General features: G+C 42.9%; 1 long non-coding RNA gene across 1 annotated transcript in view; it reads right to left on the reverse strand.

The window, feature by feature from the left end:
* LOC110255670 overlaps window positions 1-20,503 on the reverse strand; it is a 65,591-nt gene extending 45,088 nt beyond the window's left edge. Inside the window, exon 1 of the long non-coding RNA XR_002336310.1 lies at window positions 20,091-20,503. This is a non-coding gene — a long non-coding RNA (uncharacterized LOC110255670). The remainder of the gene's footprint in view (window positions 1-20,090) is intronic.

Here is a 20,748-nt window from a genome sequence, read left to right on the forward strand (position 1 = left end):
ACCAAAAGCCAATAAAATACCACCTTACACCCACTAGAATGGCACTCTCTTTCTTTTTCTTTTTTTTTTTTTTTTTTTTTTGCCATCTCTTGGGCCACTCCTGTGGCATATGGAGGTAGCCAGGCTAGGGGTCGAATCGGAGCTGCAACCGCCGGCCTATGCCACAGCCACAGCAACGCGAGATCCGAGCCGCATCTGCAACCTACACCACAGCTCATGGCAACACCGGATCCCCAACCCACTAAGCAAGGCCAGGGATCGAACCCACAACCCCATAGTTCCTAGTCGGATTCGTTAACCACTGAGCCACGAAGGGAACTCCCCTCTCTCTTTCTGTGGGTGTGGGTGTGGGTGGGTGAGGATATAGGGAAGTTAAAATGCTCATGCACTGCTGAAGTACAGCTGCTCTGCAAAATAATCTGGCAGTTCCTCAAAAAAAAAAAAAAAACCACTTAATTACCACATAACCTGGCAATTCCACTTCTAGGGATATATACAAGAAAACTGAAAACATATGTTCACTTGAGAAAATCTGCACATGAACGTTTGTGACATTATCCATAATAGCACAAAAGTGGAAATAACTCAAACGTTCATCAACTAATGACTAAACAAAATGGGATATAGCCATAGAATGTAGTATCATTCAGCCATGAAAAACAGCAGGTCATCGGCCTGGGACCCTTTGCTGCAAGTGCTTGCACCTGGACAAATGCCTCCTAGAGCAACAAAATCCAAAAAAAAAAAAAAAATTTAAGAGATTAAAAATAACTGCATGCATGTGCAGTTGGGGCAAATTATGCATAAGAAGATACAAAAAGACCAAAAACCCAACTGCCACTTCTGAGGTCTGAGGAGCAAAAGCAGGGTACAGCACATGAACCCTGCACAGAGCACCACCAAGAGGGTAGACAGACCACTCCTATGGTCCAACTCCTTGGACCAACCCCTACCCTCACCCCATTTAAGGGACCAGCTCACCACACCCCAAAGCAAGCAAGGGAACCTGCTTGTTTTGACTCCCTTGTGCTGCAGCATAAGCTCCAATAAAGACTTGTTTGAATTTTTCATCTGGCCTCTTATCAATTTCTATTGATAAAAGAGTCCAAGAGCCTGGGTGGGTAACCCTGATGATGCTACAACACGAATGAATCCTGAAAACATGCCAGGAAAGGAAAGAAAAACCAGACCCCAAAAGCAAAAACGTTGTATGATTCCATTTTTATGAAATGCCCCAACTGGCAAATTCATGGAGACAAAAACTAGGTTGGTCGTTTCCAGGACTTGGGGGATGGGTGGGGAGGGACTGCTAATGGGTATAGAGCTTGTTTTGGGAAAATGAAAACGTTCTGGAATTATATAGTACTAAGGGTTGCACAATTCTGAAGAAATTAAAAACCACTGAATTACATTATTGGAAATGGGTGAATTCAATGTTAAGTGAATATATCTCAATATTTCAGAAAGTCAGATCGGGAGTTCCCATTGTGGCAAAACAGAAATGAACCCAACTAGGAACCATGAGGTTGCAAGTTCGATCCCTGGCCTCACTCAGTGGGTTAAGGATCCGGGGTTGCTGTGAGCTGTGGTGTAGGTCACAGATGCAGCTCGGATCTGGTGTGGCTGTGGTATAGTGTGGCTGTGGTGTAGGCCAGCCAGCTCCAGCTCTGATTCGACCCCTAGCCTGGGAAACTCCATGTGCCAAGAATGTGGCCCTAAAAAGCAAAACAACCACAACAAAAGTCAGATCACACCATTCTTCTCTTCCTACCCTTCCAAAAGTTCATATCTCAAGAGAAAGAGTCGAATAAAGATTCTAGAGGGAGGGGGCAAGATAGTGGAGGAGTAGGATGTGAAACCACGCTTTCTCTGACAAATACATCAAAAATGTATCTAGAGATAGAGGACAAGATGGCGAAGGAGTAGGGGGACACGCTCGCCCTCTCCCACAAACACAACAAAAAAGCACATCTACAGAATAAATGACTCGCACAGAACAGCAACCAATCGCTGGCAGAGGAACCTAAACTCCAATAACGGCAAGAAGTTCGTGACATTACTGGGCAGAACGGGAGAAAAGAGGAGAGTGAGAGAAGGTGAATCCAGCGGGACGGCGCTCCCAAAAGGGAACTGAGAGGAGAAAGGGATCCCGCACCCTGGAAAGTCACCTACCCGGGGGAAAGATCAAACGAACCAGAGGAATCTCCAGATGCAGAGAAGAGTGTAGCAGTAAGTTGGAGTACTGAAAAGCTGATCAAGAACTGAACAGACCATCTGAACTACGGGCACAGTCACCAAAAATTGAGACGCCTGGGTGGGGGCTGGGCACCGAATCATCGGCTCCAGAGGTTAGTCCCCAGAAACGCCGGGGGATCCTGGGTGGGGGCTGGGCACCGAGACCTCGCTCCAGAGTTAGTCCCCGGGCTGGGGGGGGTCAGGGCGGAGCAGAAACTGCTGGGAGGTCTAGAAACCATTTGACAGGGCGGAGACTGCCTGGGAGACTAAAAACAAAGCTGTCGCAGAGGAAGGGAGCAATACTCCAGGGGCGGGGAAGTGGAAAGCCGCATCAGAGGGAACCTGGGAGAAGAGCCTGGTCTGTGCCCGTGCTGGGGAGGGGAGAGAAGAAGGGGTGGGTCCCCATAGAATACCCCCCATGCCACAGCAAGCTTACAGGCCCGCTAGCTAGCTGAAAGCTGTGTTTCCCAGTGCATCCCCTCCCCCACCCCCACCACCCCCTACGCTCTCCCGAACCTGGGGCTGCCTGCCATCCAGGAGGGCTGGCCTCAACAATTGCCTGAAGCCTACCACCACAGGGGCTGTCCCTGCACAGGTCTGCTTCCCCTTTAGAGGGCCTACACTTCCACAGAGCAGCACCAAACATCACAAGCCCCCGAGAAAAGGCCTGCAGCCCAGAAAAGCTAGAACAAGCCTAGCCAGGCCGTGAATAGATCTGCCTAATTCTCGGACGGTTTTTCTGAGTCGGGCTGCCCTGGGAGGAGCCCCTTGGGTTTTTAGTGGCCCTGCTACCCGCCCAAGCCCCCAGGGGGTGCCGAGACCTAGGGGATCAGCTGTATAGGACTGCCAGCTCCAGGCAGGACCCCCTGCAGCCCAGAAAAGCTGCAACAAGCCTGGCCGAGCCGGGAAAAGATTTCAGACGGTCTTTCTGAGTCGGGCTGCCCTGGGGAGGAGCCTCTGGGGTTTCCAGTTGCCCCGCTACCCTCCCAAGCCCCCAGGGGGTGCCCCACTCCCGCGGAATAGCTGCTCAGCACCACAAGCCCCCTGGAGGAGCCCCTGCAGCCCTGAAAAGCTGCAACAAGCTTGGCCAGACTGTGAAAAGATCCGCCTACATTCTCAGGCCGTCCTTCTGAGTTGGGCTGCCCTTGGGAAGAGCCTCTTAGATTCTCAGTGACCCAGATAGCTGCTCCAGCCCCCAGGGGGTGCTGCACTCCTGAGGAACAGCTGCCCAACACCGCCAACCCCCTGCAAGAACCCACAGCCTAAAAACACCAGAGCAAGCTCTGCATGACCAAGTGAAATCTGCTACCATCGTGGTGTGGACCTCCCAGTCCTGTCTGCCCTCAGGAAGTCCTCCTTTGCTTCAAAGAAACACTGTTAGCCCCATCAACACTCCAGAAAAGCCACACTGCCTCAAAAAAGATTGACCAACAACGCCAGCCCTCAGGAAATATTCCACGGCAGTGACAAGGCAAACACTGCCCGATCACGGACAGTACAACTCCCTCAGGAGAAAGAAAACAACAAGCAAGATGAAGAAGCTGAGAAACCACCCCCAGTCAAACCAACAGGAGAACTCACCTAAAACAGTCAACAATGAAACTGATCTCTGCAGTCTGACAGACCTGGAGTTCAAAAGAGAAATAGTGAAAATACTGAAGGAATTAAGAGAAGATATGACAGTAATGCAGATACCCTCAGACAGGAACTAGAAAATATAAGGAGGAGCCAAGGAAAACTAGAACATTCATTTGCAGAGATGCAAACTGAACTAAGGACAGTAAACCAGAATAAATAATGCAGAAGAACGAATCAGTGATATGGAAGATAGAATAATGGAAATCACCCAATCTGGTCAACAGACAGAAAACCGAATCAAAAAACTGGAAAGCAATATAAGAGACCTATGGGATAATATAAAGCGGGCCAATCTACGCATAATAGGAATTCCAGAAGGAGTAGAAAAAGATAAGGGGATGGAAAATATATTTGAAGAAATTATCGATGGAAACGTCCCAAATCTAAAGGATACTGGGTTCAAGATACAAGAAACACAGAGGGCCCCAAACAAACTGAACCCAAATAGACCCACACCAAGACACATCGTAATAAAAATGGCAAAAGTTAGTGATAAAGAGAGGATCCTAAAGGCAGCAAGAGAAAAACAGAATGTTACCTACAAGGGAACCCCCATAAGATTATCAGCTGATTTCTCTACAGAAATACTACAGGCCAGGAGGGAATGGCAAGAGATATTTAAAGTGCTAAAAGGAAAAAATATGCAACCTAGAATACTCTATCCAGCAAGAACATCATTTAAAATAGAAGGGGAAATAAAAATTTTTTCCAACAAACAACAACTTAAAGAATACAGCAACACAAAACCCAGGTTAAAGGAAATATTGAAAGGGCTTCTCTAAACCAAAAAGAAAGGAAGGAAAGGGAAAAAAAAGAAAAGAAAAAAAAGAAGAAGAGGAAGAACTAGGACTGAGGAAACCATAATCAGAGAGCAGTCACTCAAATAAGCCAGCATACAGATTTAATCATGAACATACTTCAAACAAAATAAAATTAAAAAGAAAAAAAGAAAAAAGAGTCATCAAAACCATAAAATGTGGGCAGGGGATGTTAGGAAATAAATACTCTTTTTGTTTGTTTGTTTGTATGTTTCTCTTCTTAATTTTAATATAGTAATGAAGTGTTTGAACTTACAGGACCATCAGGCTAAAACACAATTATGGGAAGGGGTTAGCATACTTAAAAAACAGGGCAACCACAAGCCAAAACCAAATATTGCATTTGCAAAAAATGAAAAAAAAATACACTCAAGCAGATAATAACAGGAGACCATCCAATCAAAAAAAAAAAAAAAAAAAAAAAACGGGAAGAATGGAGAACCACAGAATCAACTGGAACACGAGGTTCAAAATGGCAATAAATAATCATCTATCAATTATCACCTTAAATGTCAATGCCCTGAATGCCGCAATCAAAAGATACTGAGTGGCTGAGGGGATAAAAAGGCAAAAACCTTCAATATGCTGCCTACAAGAAACTCACCTTAGGACAAAAGATACATATAGATTGAAAGTGAAAGGGTGGGGAAAAATATTTCACGCCAATAGACATGACAGAAAAGCAGGAGTCGCAACACTCATATCAGAAAAAATAGAATTTAAAACAAAAGACATAAAGAAAGACAAAGAAGGACACTACTTAATGATTAAGGGATCCATCCAAGGAGAGGATGTTAATATCGTCAACATATGTGCCCCAAATATAGGAGCACCCAGATACATACAATAAATATTAACAGACATAAAGGGAGATATTGATGAGAATACAACGATAGTAGGAGACCTTAATACCCCCCTCACATCAATGGACAGATCCTCTAGACAGAAAACCAATAAAGCAACAGACATCCTAAAGGAAACAATAGAAAAGGTAGACTTAATTGATATCTTCAGGACACTACATCCAAAAAAAGCAGAATACACATTCTTCTCAAATGCTCATGGAACATTCTCAAGAATTGACCACATATTGGGACACAAAGCTAACCTCAATAAATTTAGGAGCATAGAAATTATCTCAAGTATCTTCTCTGACCACAATGCCATGAAATTAGAAACCAACCATGGGAAAAGGAAAGAGAAAAAACCCACTACATGGAGACTAAACAACATGCTACTAAAAAACCAATGGGTCAATGAGGAAATCAAGAAGGAAATTAAAAACTACCTTGAAACTAATGATAATGAAGACACAACCTCTCAAAATCTATGGGATGCTGCGAAAGCAGTGCTCAGAGGGAAATTTATAGCCTTACAGGCCTTTCTCAAAAAAGAAGAAAGATCCCAAATTGACAACTTAACCCTCCACCTAAATGAATTAGAAAAAGAAGAACAAAAAAGTCCTAAAGTCAGCAGAAGGAAGGAAATTATAAAGATCAAAGAAGAAATCCATAAAATAGAGACTCAAAAAACAATAGAGAAAATTAATAAAACCAAGAGCTGGTTCTTTGAAAAGGTGAACAAAATGGACAAACCCCTGGCCAGACTCACTAAAAAGAGGAGAGAAAGAACCCAAATAACCAAAATTAGAAATGAAAAAGGAGAAATCACAACGGATACAGCAGAAATACAAAAAACCATAAGAGAATACTATGAACAACTATACGGCAACAAGTTTGACAATCTGGAAGAAATGGACAAGTTTCTAGAATCTTACAGCCTGCCAAAACTGAATCAAGTAGAAACAGACCAACTGAACAGACCCATCACTAGAAATGAAATTGAAAAGGTCATAAAATCATTCCCTACAAATAAAAGTCCAGGACCAGATGGCTTCACAGGTGAATTTTATCAAACATATAAAGAGGAATTGGTGCCCATCCTCCTTAAACTCTTTCAAAAGGTTCAAGAAGAAGGAATACTCCCAAAGACATTCTATGAGGCCACCATCACCCTCATTCCAAAACCAGACAGAGATACCACCAAAAAAGAAAACTATCGCCCAATATCATTGATGAATATAGATGAAAAAATTCTCAACAAAATCTTACCCAACCGAATCCAACAACATACCAAAAAAATTATACACCATGACCAGGTTGGGTTCATCCCAGGTTCACAAGGATGGTTCAACATACGCAAATCAATCAGCATCATACACCACATTAACAAAAAAAAAGTCAAAAATCATATGATCATCTCAATAGACGCAGAAAAAGCATTTGACAAAGTCCAACATCCATTCATGATCAAGACCCTTGCCAAAGTGGGTATAGAGGGAACATTCCTGAATATAATCAAAGCCATTTATGATAAACCCACAGCAAATATAATACTCAATGGGGAAAAACTGAAAGCCTTCTCACTCAAATCTGGAACAAGACAGGGATGCCCACTCTCACCACTGCTCTTCAACATCGTTTTGGAAGTCCTAGCCACAGCAATTAGACAAACAAAAGAAAGAAAAGGCATCCATATAGGAAGACAAGAGATAAAACTGTCACTGTTTGCAGATGACATGATAATATGCATAGAAACCCCTAAGGACTCAACCACAAAACTCCTTGAACTGATTAATAAATTCAGCAAAGTAGCAGGATATAAGATTAACATTCAGAAGTCAGTTGCATTTCTGTATACCAGCAATGAAATATTAGAAAAGGAATACAAAAATACGATACCTTTTCAAATTGCACCTCACAAAATCAAATACCTCGGAATACATCTGACCAAGGAGGTAAAGGACCTATATGCCGAGAACTATAAAACTTTCATCAAAGAAATCAAAGAAGATGTAAAGAAATGGAAAGATATTCCATGTTCCTGGATTGGGAAAATCAATATTGTACAAATGGCCATACTACCCAAAGCAATCTACAGATTCAATGCAATCCCTATCAAATTACCCATGACATTTTTCACAGAACTAGAACAAACAATCCAAACATTTATATGGAACCACAAAAGACCCAGAATCGCCAAAGCAATCCTGAGAAACAAAAACCAAGCAGGAGGCATCACTCTCCCAGACTTCAAGAAATACTACAAAGCCACAGTCATCAAAACAGTGTGGTACTGGTATCAAAACAGACAGACAGACCCATGGAACAGAAGAGAGAACCCGGAAATAAACCCTGACACCTATGGTCAATTAATCTTTGACAAGGGAGGCAAGAACATAAAATGGGAAAAGGAAAGCCTATTCAGCAAGCATTGCTGGGAAACCTGGACAGCTGCATGCAAAGCAATGAAACTAGAACACACCCTCACACCATGCACAAAAATAAACTCCAAATGGCTGAAAGACTTAAATATACGACAGGACACCATCAAACTCCTAGAAGAAAACATAGGCAAAACACTCTCTGACATCAACATTATGAATATTTTCTCAGATCAGTTTCCCAAAGCAATAGAAATTAGAGCAAAAATAAACCCATGGGACCTCATCAAACTGAAAAGCTTTTGCACAGCAAAGGAAACCCAAAAGGAAACAAAAAGACAACTTACAGAATGGGAGAAAACAGTTTCAAATGATGCAACTGACAAGAGCTTAATCTCTAGAATATATAACAACTTATACAACCCAACAGCAAAAAAGCCAATCAATCAATGGAAAAATGGGCAAAAGACCTGAATAGACATTTCTCCAAAGAAGATATACAGATGGCCAACAAACACATGAAAAAATGCTCAACATCGCTGACTATAAGAGAAATGCAAATCAAAACTACCATGAGATATCACCTCACACCAGTCAGAATGGCCATCATTAATAAATCCACAAATAACAAGTGCTGGAGGGGCTGTGGAGAAAGGGGAACCCTCCTGCACTGTTGGTGGGAATGTAAACTGGTATAGCCACTATGGAGAACAGTCTGGAGATACCTTAGAAATCTATACATAGAACTTCCATATGACCCCACAATCCCACTCTTGGGCATCTATCCGGACAAAACTCTCCTTAAAAGAGACAAGTGCACCCGCATGTTCGTTGCAGCACTATTCACAATAGCCAGGACATGGAAACAACCTAAATGTCCATCCACAGATGATTGGATTTGGAAGAGGTGGTATATATACACAATGGAATACTACTCAGCCATAAAAAAGGATGACATAATGCCATTTGCAGCAACATGGATGGAACTAGAGAATCTCATACTGAGTGAAATGAGCTAGAAAGACAAAGGCAAATACCATATGATATCACTTATAACTGGAATCTAACATCCAGCACAAATGAACATCTCCTCAGAAAAGAAAATCATGGACGTGGAGAAGAGACTTGTGGCTGCTGATGGGAGGGGGAGGGGGAGGGAGTGGGAGGGATCGGGAGTTTGGGCTTATCAGACACAACTTAGAATAGATTTACAAGGAGATCCTGCTGAATAGCATTGAGAACTTTGTCTAGATACTCATGTTGCAACAGAACAAAGGGTGGGGAAAAAAATGTAATTGTAATGTATACATGTAAGGATAACCTGACCCCCTTGCTGTACAGTGGAAAAATAAAAAAATTATAAAAAAAATGTATCTACATGTGAACGATTCTCACAGAACATCTACTGGAGGCTGTCAGAAGATCTAGACTTCCAAAGGGGCAAGAAAACTTCCACATAACTAAGCAGGGCAAAATGAAAAAGAAAAAGAGAGAAAGAAAGGAATTGGGATGGGACCCGTGCCTCAGTGAGAGAGCTGTGTGAAGAGAAAGGTCACTGCGCACTGAAAATGCCCCTCAATGGCAGAGAGACCAGTCAGGAAAAAGGGGCAGCTTTGGAGCCTAGGAGGAGACCACTGCAACTGGTTTGTGGACGGCAAGCCACAGAAGACCTGCAAAGTTGGTTAGTGCACCTCCCAGCACATCCCAGCCAGAGATGGGTGGGAGCTGGACACTGAGGCTTGGGCTTTGGAGGTCAGATCAGGGAAAAGGATTGGGGTTGGCTATGAGGAGACACCCTGAGGGAGCTAGGGTGGGATGCACTATAATCAAAGGAGACTGGGAAGAACCCTAACCTTCCAGAGAGGGATGGTACTATTGGTGGAGGGTGCAAGGTAGGGCCACCAGAGATGTTTCTTTCTCCATGCACAGGCTCTCAAGCCACAGGGCACCCTTACATGAGCTCCTGAGGCTGATACTAGCCAACGTGATCACCTTGAACTCCAGAGGCAGGAACAGCCCACTGCCTCTCATAAGCAAATGACAGTCACTGCTCTTCCTTCTCAGGAATGCTTGAGGCCTATTGCTGCCACGGCCCCAGAGGACCTGCAAGTGAGACCAGGCACCAACCTCTTCCAACCCCCTTCCAGGGACATGCACAACTGCTGCCGCTGTGCCCCGGGGGTCTAAGACCAGGCCTCTGACTCCCTGAGAGCACACATAGATCACGGCTACCATTCCTGGGGGGTATGCAACTGGGCACTGACCACTGCCCCGGAATCCCAGGGAGCTTGCATAGCCCAAGTGCTGCCACTGAGGGTTCTGCAACCAGGCACTGACCTCTGCCCTTGCTTCCTCAGGAGTGTGTGTGGCCCACAACCACTACTGCAGAGTCTGCAACCAGGTGTCAACCACTAGCCACTGATGGGCTCCAGGAGGGGTCACATAAGCCACTGCACCTCCCGTGTGGACTATATCCCCAGTCCCAGCCCGGCTCTGGGTGTGCATAAGAGTTGCTACCACTACCAAGAATTTCAGGACCAGGCACTAGCTGCCCCAGCTGCATACCTATTACAAAGGAATAACAGCCAACACACACTGATAGGCACCCATACTAAAAACAGCTCTGTGCTTAGGAGGGAGGGCTGAAATCTCTCCTCCCAGCTGTGTGAATCACAGATTTACCCTTCTGCTGCTGGCCTTATAAATTCAGCACTGGTGGAAGATATGAAGGGACAAGGGCTCACACACCTGAGACAGGTCTGTCTTGAACAGCTGTAGGCCTTGTGGGCAGGTACACGTGGGTGCTGAACCAGGCCTCCCTAAGTCCCACAGTGGACCCAGGGGCACAAACACTACAATCCTGAGTCCTGACCTCAGTGGATCTGTGCAGGTAACCTAGTGAAAACAATGCCTGAGAGACACCAGGGTCAATTATTGACATAATGGAAAAGTTAGACTTATTTGATATTTTCAAGACATTACATCCATCCAAGTACTAACCAGGCCTGACCCTGCTTAGCTTCGCAATCAGACAGAATCAGGCACGTTCAGGGTGGTATGGCAGAGACCAGGACATTACCTCCGAAAAAACCAGAATATACATTCTTTTTCAGTGCACATGGAACATTCTCAAGTACTGACCACATACTGGGGCACAAACCTAACCTCAACAAATTTAAGAGTATAGAAATTACTTCAAGTATCTGCTCTGACCACCATGACATGAAACTAGAAATCAACCACAGGAAAAGAAATGACAAAGAACTGACCACATGGAGAGTAAACAAAATACTACTAAAAAAACTAATGGATCAATGAGGAACTCAAAAGGGAAATTAAAAAATACTTCAAGACAAATGATAATGAAAACACAACCATTCAAAATCTGTGGGATGCCGCATAAGCAGCGCTTAGAGGCAAGTTCATAACAATATGGGCCTTCCTCAGGAAAGAGGAAAAATCTCAAATCAACTTAACCCACCACCTAAAAGATTTTAAAAAGTACCAACAAAACCTAAAATCAGCAGAAGGAAGGAAATCATGCAGATCAGAGAGGAAATCAATAAAATAGAGATTAAAAAAATAGGAAAAAAAATCAATACAACCAAGAGGTGGTTCTTTTAAAGGGTAAACAAAACTGAGAACCTTTGGCCAGACTCACTGAAAAGAGGAGAGAAAGAATTCAAGAAATGAAAAGGGAGAAATCTCAACGATAGTACAGAAATACACACACAAAAAAAAAAAAACCATAAAAGAATACTATGAAAAATTATATGCCAACAAATTTGACAACCTAGAAGAAACGGACAACTTTCTAGGAACATACAGTGCACCAAAACTGAATCAAGAAGAAATATATCAACTGAACAGAAATGAAACTGAATATGTTAATAAAAACACTCCCCAAAAGTCCAGGACCAGATGGCTTCACAGGCTAATTCTACCAAACACACAAAGAAGAACTTAATCACATCCTTCTTAAACTTTTCCAAAAGATAATCCCAAAGACATCCTATGAGGCCACCATCACCCTAACATCAAAACCAGACAAAGATACTACCAAAAAAAGAAAATTATATGCCAGTATCTTTGAAGAAATAGATGTAAAAATTCTCAACAAAACTTTAACTAACTGAATCCCAATAACATACAAAAAAAGATCAAACACCACAACCAAGTGGGATTCATCCCAAGTTCACAAAGATGGTTCAATATACGCAAGTCAATCAACGTCATACACTACATTTAAAAAAGACAAGTCAAAAACCACATGATTATTTCAATTGAGGCAGAAAAAGCATTTGACAAAATCCAATATTCATTCATGATAAAAACTCTTACCAAAGTGGGTATAGAGGAAGTGGGTATAGAGGGAACATAACAAAAGCCATTTATGACAAACCCACAGCCAATATAACTCTCAACAGAGAAAGCTGAAAGCCCTCCCGCTAAAATCTGGAACAAGACAAGGATGCCCACTCTCACCACTTTTATTCAACATAGTATTGGAAGTCGTAGCCACAACAGTCAGACAAACAAAGGAAATAAAAGGGATCCAAACTGGAAGAAAAGTGGTAAAACTGTCACTCCATGCAGATGACATGATAATATATATATACGTAAGGATTCCACACACAAAATACTCCAACTAATCAACAAATTCAGCAAAGTAGGATACAAGATTAACATTCAGAAATCAGCGGCATTCTGTATAATAGCAATGAATATTAGAAAAGAAACAGAAAAAATACCTTTTTGCATCTCCCCAAAAATTAAATACCTAGGAATAAACCTGACCAAGTAGGTGAAAGACTTATTTGCCTAGAACTATAAAACACTGATCAAGGAAATTAAAGAGGATTCAAAGAAATGGAAAGATATTCCACACTCCTGGAAGAATTAATATAATTAAAATGACCATACTACCCAAAGTGATCTACAGATGTAATGTGATCCCTATCAAATTACCAATGACATTTTTCAGAGAACTAGAACAAACAATCCAAAATTTATGTGGAACCATAAAAGACCCAGAATTGTCAAAGCAATCCTAAGGAAAAATAACCAAGGAAGAGGCAGATCTCTCCCAACTTCAGACAATATTACAAAGCTACAGTAATCAAGACAGTGTGGTACTGGTACAAAAACAGACATACAGATCAATGGAACAGAATAGAGAGCCCACAAATAAACCCAGACAGTTACAGCGAATTCATCTTCGACAAAGGAGGCAAGAATATAAGATGAGAAAAATACAGTTTCTTCAGCAAGTGATGCTGGGAAAACTGGACAGCTACATGTAAATCAATGAAACTGGAACACAGCCCCACACCATGCATGAAAATAAACTCAAAATGGCTCCAAGACTTAAACATAAGATATAAGACACCATAAAAGAGAACACCTAGAAGAGAACACAGGCAAAACATTCTCTGACATCAGCCATTCAAATGTTTTCTTAGGTCAGTCTCCCAAGGCAATAGAAATAAAAACAAAAATAAACCAATGCGACCTAATCAAACTTAGAAGATTTGCATAGTAAAGGAAACCTTTTCTTTTTTCTTTTTTCGTATTTTCTAGGGCCGCACTCCGGGTGTATGGAGTTTCCCAGACTAGGGCTCTAATCAGAGCTGAAGCCGCCAGCCTACGCCAGAGCCACAGCAACTCAGGATCCGAGCCGAGTCTGTGACCTACACCACAGCTCAGGGCAACGCCGGATCCTTAACCCACTGAGCGAGGCCAGAAGCCAGGGTTCAAACCCGTAACTTGTGGTTCCTAGTCAGATTCATTAACCTCTGCGCCACGATGGGAACTCCAAGGAAACCATTTTTTAAAAATGAAAAGAAAACCTTTGGTAAGTAATGACATTCTGTTGTATAGCACTGGGAACTATATCTAGCCACTTGTGATGGAGCATGGTAACGTGAGAAAAAGAATGTATATATGTATGTGTGACTGGGTCACCTTGCTGTACAGTAGAAAATTGATAGAACACTATAAACCACCTATAATGGAAAAAATAAAAATAAATAAAAAATAAAACAAACATCATACTAAGTTTATGCTCAAAAAAAAGAAAGGAAAAGAAAACCTTTGGAATGGGAGAAATGATGCAGTTGTAAATGACGCAACCAAGAAGGGCTTGATCTCCTGAATACAAAAACTACTCATACAACTCAACAACCAAAAAACAAACAACCCAAATGAAAAATGGGCAAAAGACCTGAATAGACATTTCTCCAAAGAAGACAAAAGGAGAGCCAACAGCCACATAAAAAAGAATGCTCATCAATAACTATCAGAGAAACGCAAATCAAAACTACAATGAGTTACCACCTCACGCTGGCCCAAATGGCTATCATTAATAAAAACTACAAATAACAAGTGCTGGAGAGGGTATAAAGAAAAGAGAACCCTTCTACACTGTTGGTGGGAATGTAAACTGGTAAAACCACTATGGAAAACAGTATGGACGTTCCTCAGAAAACTAAACATAGAACTCCTATATGATCCAACAATCCCACTCCGGGCATACATCTGAACGAAACTACAATTCAAAAAGATACATGTACCCCTAGTTCACAGTAGCTCTATTCACAATGGCCAAGACATGGAAACAACCTTAATGTTTCCATGGACAGATGAACAGATTATGAAGATGTGATACACATACACAATGGAATACTACCCAGCCATGAAAAAAATGAAATAATTCCATTTGCAGCAACATGGATGGAGCTAGAGATTCTCACACTAAGTGAAATAAGTCAGAAAGAAAAGACAAATACCATATGATATCACTTGTATGTGCAATCTAAAGTATGTCACAAGTGAACCTATCTACAGAACAGAAACAGACTCACAGACACAGAGAACAGACTTGTGGTTGCCCAGGGGGGTGGCGGAATGGGATGGACTGGGTGTTTGGGGTTAGTAGATGTGAACTATTACATTTAGAATGGATAAGCAATGAGATCCTGCTATATAGCACAGGGAACCATATATAATCATTTGTAATAGAACATGATAAAGATAACAGAAAAATGTGTGTATATATATATGACACACACATATATATGACTGAGTCACTCTGCTGTACAGCAGAAATTGACAGAACATTGTGAATCGACTATAATTAAAAATTTTTTAAAAGAAATGTGGGGTGGAGGGATAAATTAGGGAGTTGGGATTGACATGTTCACACTGCTATATAAAACAGGTACCAAGGCCTACTGCATAGCACAGGGTAATCTATACTCTGTAATAACCTATGTGGGAAAAGAATCTTAAAAGGAACAGATATGTGTATATATATATATATATATATATATAACTGGTTTTCTTTGCTGCACACCTGATACTAAGACACTAAGTCAACCATAAGTCAATAAAATTTACTAAAAAATAAACAAATTATACTTCCTGGAAGGTTCTAAAGTCCAGAATAGAGATTTCAAATACAAGATTATATTTAGCGCCTCCAACTGTTATAGTGCCATTTTCTGACTACTGTATTGCCAGTTCCTGGGCCTTCTCTTCTTTTCTATAGTTTGCCGTAGCACCCAGAATGAAATACTAAGAGGTATGTTCCTTGAGGAAAGGTGTTGTCCTTTGCCATTGGTACATACCCATTGCCGAGAAGAGTACCGGGCCCATGACAGGCACTCCAAGAATATTTGTTGAATAAATGGTTTGATAACTTGCATAGCAAGGTTTTTTTTTAATCTGGCCTGATCACAGATTGGTAAATGTCACAGTAATGAATTCTGTTTTGTTCACTATGCTTTTTATGATGAGATTCTTCCCACGGACCCTTTTTTTCAATTAAATTTTGGAAGACTCTACAGAGCTAGGCTCCCGGCTGCTTCTCTGGCCTCATCTTCCATCATCTTCAACCTGGCAGTCCACTCCAGCCGCATGGCCTCCTTTCTGTTCTTCAAACACACCTCCTGCTCCCTCACGCCTCAGGGCCTCTGCCCTCGCTTTCCCTTCAGACCTGGATTCAATCCTCCACATACCTGCACAATTAACTCCTGCACCTCTTGAGATCTTTGCGCAAATGTCCCCTTTTCAGTGAGACCGACCCTAACGACGTGCCCCAGTACTTCTTTTCCCCATCTCTTCCTGTTTTTTTCCTCTAGCATTTATCACTACCTAAAATACAACACGTCGGAGTTCCCATCATGGTGCAGGGGAAATCCAACTAGGAAACATAAAGTTGCGCGTTCGATCCTTTGGCCTCGCTCAGTGGGTTAAGGATCCGGCGTTGCCATGAGCTGTGGTGTAGGTCACAGACACAGCTCAGAACTGGCGTTGCTGTGGCTGTGGCGTAGGCCGCCAGCTACAGCTCCAATTGGACCCCTAGCCTGAGAACTTCCCTATGCCATGGGTATGGCCCTAAAAAGCAAAAAATAAATAAAATACAAAATGTCTTTCTTACTTATTTCTTATTTATTGTCCGTTTCCTCCCACTAGAATTTAAGGTCCATGATGGCTTGAATTTTTATCTGCTTGCTTACTACTTTATGTTTCACATTCTACTGGGCAGACAGTAGGTGCTTACTAAATATCTGTGGGTGACTACAGAATAAAGGAATGCCTACAGGGATAAATGGGTTTGGAGGACCTGTTCTGAGAATGAAAGCATTTCCAGGTTCAAACAACAGACATACAAATGACTTTGAGAATCTGCTTTTGGGAAAAGTGGATACTGACTGTGATCAAACACTTATTCAAGCCTAAGAGCTGTCAGATGTTTTCTGATACCTTGCTAGTTAATCATTGTGACCACATATAGAAGCAGCGGGCCCCAGGCTCTTTTCTTTCAGCAGCTGAGTGTGTGCGCCCAAGCTCAGCTTCTCCTGCTTGATGCTCACATTTCACTTGTACTTCTTCCTCGATTACACACAGTGACACAGACTGGCAGGGAACTCTGTCTCTTTCAGGATATTTGTGCTTTGAGTCTGTTTAACTCTGGCCCAGCTCTGCAGACTAAAAATGCTCTGATGTGCCAGTCAAGAGGAGGAGGAGCCTTCCAGCAGGAAATCCACTCCATCTGACCTCACAGCTTCCTGAGCTGCAGAAAGCATCTTTGTTGTGCTTAAAAGGCCTTCCACATGCGCCCTGCAGGAGTATAGGATTAAACTTACGAACATTTAAGAGTAGGCTCAATGCACAGACTTTTACTTTTGATTCATTCACTCAAATGATTCAGATTCTTTGATGGAGACCTGAAACTGGAGAGAGAGAAGTTTCTCAGGCTTCTGAAAAATCATAATGCTTTTGGGAAATTGAGTCTTAGCACAAAGAAATCCCTCTGTGCTTCTGCCTCTCCATTCTCTGTTTTGTAGATAAAATAACTACTGTTTTGTGTCTGTGTAAAGCAGAAAGAGAAAATTCAGAAAAAGTTCAAAGGACCATCTCTGTCATCTTCAAAATCTCTTTCTTCTCTGATACCCTGACATGTCTGTCCTCTGCTGCAAAATATTTGCTCTACAGCAGCTGAGCCTATCTATGCTAATGATTTTAAGTAGCACCTATAACCCAAATTAGTATAATCCAGAATCCAGCCCCAAAACACCTGCTTTGGGTCCACATAAATATCCCAGAGGTACTTCATCTAACACTAATTTATTCCCACCACAACAAAATTTTAAAAAATATTTTTAAAGACTTAGTAAAAAAAAAAATTACAAAGAAAAAGAAAGTATAGCTCTCCTTCTGTTGCCAAGCCTGACTAATAGCATTACTTTCTCCCACTGAAGGAAAACAGGAAATTCAAAATCAAACCTGACTCTGCAACTTCTGTCAATCAAGTCACTACTTTACCCTATTTCAATGAACCTCCTAATTTTTCCTAACCATGTATCTTTTGAAGAAGGATTACCTCCTGCTTACATTCAAAAGCCAACTCTGGGGCTTTCTTCTGCTAATCTTTGAAAGATGATTGCTCTCTGCTCCCACTTTGCAACACTAATTACTCAAATGACCATGAAAATGAAACCAGCTGTTCTCCCCACCCTCTGCTGGTGCTGCACCTGGGTTTTACCTTGAGCTAAGAAGAATCTGGCTCTGTTACCAAACTTGGGTCCACTCACCTTACATGAACCTACTCCCCATTCACTGATACAAGGTTGTGGTGAAGAACACACAATGTACAGTGTTTACTGCAAGGGACCCGACATGAGGCCAAACAATAAGAAGAGTCAGCACATGCTCAAAAGGCCCGAACGCCATTAGGCTTTCCCAGAAGGGTTTTTTAAACCAGTGCGAGGGAGAGGGTCACAGGGCGTGGCATCAGCTCATGCCCAGTTCTCTGATTGGTCGGTGGGGAGGTAACAGGGCGAGGTTTCAGGAATCTCAATCATTAACCTTCTGGTTCCAACCAGTCCGGGGTATACATGCTGTGGTCGGCTTGCAGTTAACTTCTTCCACCTGGTGGGGGTTTTTTAAGTATCGGCAAAACAGCTTAAGGACATGGCACAGGATATTCCCTGCAGCTCTTGAAGAGGAACTAAAGGTCCTTGACTTTGATTACTATTATTCATTTGTCTTGCTTGACTGTTTTGTTTTTGCACTTTCTCATATCTCTGATTAAGTTTGCTCTTTGGAACTTAGGGAAGGCCTAAGAGGCTAAAGCTTCTCTAGAAACAAGATGTGGGGACATAGAGGGGTATTTCTCTGGGAAGGCCCTGCCGGATGCTGTTGGGTTTCAGCCCTAGGTAAACATTCAGCTCTATTACTTCCAACCTGTTTGAGCTTGGATGTGATATTATATGCCATGCATGCAAAAACACAGAAGTCAGACCTATAAACAGGTTATCATAAGAAAGCCCTGTAAATGTATAAGGTTCTAGAGACCCATAGGTTATCCCATTCTATTAAGCTGAGCCTCCCTGGACCTCTAAGGAAGGCAGTGCAAATTTTGCAGGTCTCATTTTTACCATCAGGGAGGACTATACTGAGAAGCCCCATTAGTGCTGAAGTGATTTCACCACCATGCTGCCTCCTAAAAGTGGACAGATGAGGCTCATGGGTCCAGAGTCCAGGCCTAACTCTCATGCCCAGGAAAGGTTAGGGCTGTTTGAATCCATCCTGAGTTCCCATCCAACTGTCAAAGGATAAGGTTCAGAAGGCTGGGAAATTTCCTGTCTACCGCACATGCATTATTCTTAATCAGAACATAGATTTTTTTTTTTTTTTTTTTTTTTTTTGTCTTTGTTGTTGTTGTTGTTGCCATTTCCTGGGCCGCTCCCGCGGCATATGGAGGTTCCCAGGCTAGGGGTCGAATCGGAGCTGTAGCCACCGGCCTACGCCAGAGCCACAGCAACGCGGGATCCAAGCCGCGTCTGCAACCTACACCACAGCTCACGGCAACGCCGGATCGTTAACCCACTGAGCAAGGCAGGGATCGAACCCGCAACCTCATGGTTCCTAGTCGGATTCGTTAACCACTGCGCCACGACGGGAACTCCAGAACATAGATTCTTAGGAGTTTCCATTGTAGTGCAGCAAAAACAAATCTAACTAGTGTCCATGAAGATGATTTGATCCCTGGCCTCATTCAGTGGGTTGGGGATCTTGTGTTGCCCTGAGCTATTGTGTAGGTCGAAGACGCAGCTCTGATCCTGAGTTACTGTGGCTGCAGAGTGGGCTGGCAGCTGCAGCTTCCATTGTACCCCTAACGTGGGACGTTCCATATGCCGTGAGTGCGGCCCTTAAAAAAATTTTTTTTTTTAATTCTTTAAAAGCATGGATTTTTTCTTTTGAATCCTAAGTGTGAACCAGGAATTGCAGCTAAAGTATTACATTTAGACCCCTAGGCTCAGCTACTGTCCCATTCCTCCTAGAGACGCTTCTCTGCACCCAAGCTTATATTAATGAGACTGAAGGCAGAATTAACTGGAATAGACACCAGCTTTGCCAAATGAACAGGAGCAAAGGACAAGGCTGCCCCCAAGTGGGAAACCGACAAAGAACAGCAATGATTCCAATCGACTTTAGTTCAAGAAACTGAACCGGCTCTGCGTTTCCAGATAGCAGGACTTTCCCTCTTTGAGAGCTGCTGGGGAGGAAACTGTGGTACCGATTCTTTTACTATTTCGGGGTGAGAGAGACGATGAGAAAATAGACTATGCGAACCCGGTGCCTCCCAACCTCCCCGCCCTATTAAGTACCTGGTTAAATGGAGATTCTGGGTCCTCACCGCAGAGACTTCGACTTAGTGGGCCAGGAGGGGGAAACTGAAGTCTGGATTTCTAACCAAGTGAATCTGATGGTCTTGGGGGATTTGGAGATTCTGGACTGGGAAGCAATTTTCTGTTTTCATTCTCGGGTCCCGGGCAGCAGCCAAGCGCTTTCGAGCCATAGGAACCCAAAGGTCGAGGCCTTTCCACGTGTGCTCTCTAAGCCCCCAGAAGCTGCTTTGGCGTCTACCCAGCCGCCGCTGCCAGACCCCACCCACACGCCGCGGGCCCGCCCCCGGCACCGTGGTTTCCATGGCGACCGCTCCCCCACCACCTTGAGGCTTCCTTAGCTCAGTGTAAGATTCCTTTTCTCTGAGCCCCAGTGTCCACCGCCAGACCAAGAAAGGGGATTCTGGTCCAAGACAGTAAAGCTAAAAAGTAACTTTTATTATTATCGCTGTTACTATTATTATGCTTATTGATGTGAATATTTATTGTGCCTATTATTTAAAATAAGCTGTAAGGATTTTGTTTTGGCGGGGGGCGGGGCGGGGAGAGGAATGTGCGATGTGTCTCTCTAGTATTTTTATTTAACATCTCACCTGCAGGTTCAAGTGCTTGGGACAGACTGCCCGCCCCCCGCCCCCGC

The sequence above is a fragment of the Sus scrofa genome, chromosome 10 (genome assembly GCF_000003025.6).
Source record: "Sus scrofa isolate TJ Tabasco breed Duroc chromosome 10, Sscrofa11.1, whole genome shotgun sequence".
Classification (NCBI taxonomy): Eukaryota; Metazoa; Chordata; class Mammalia; order Artiodactyla; family Suidae; genus Sus; species Sus scrofa.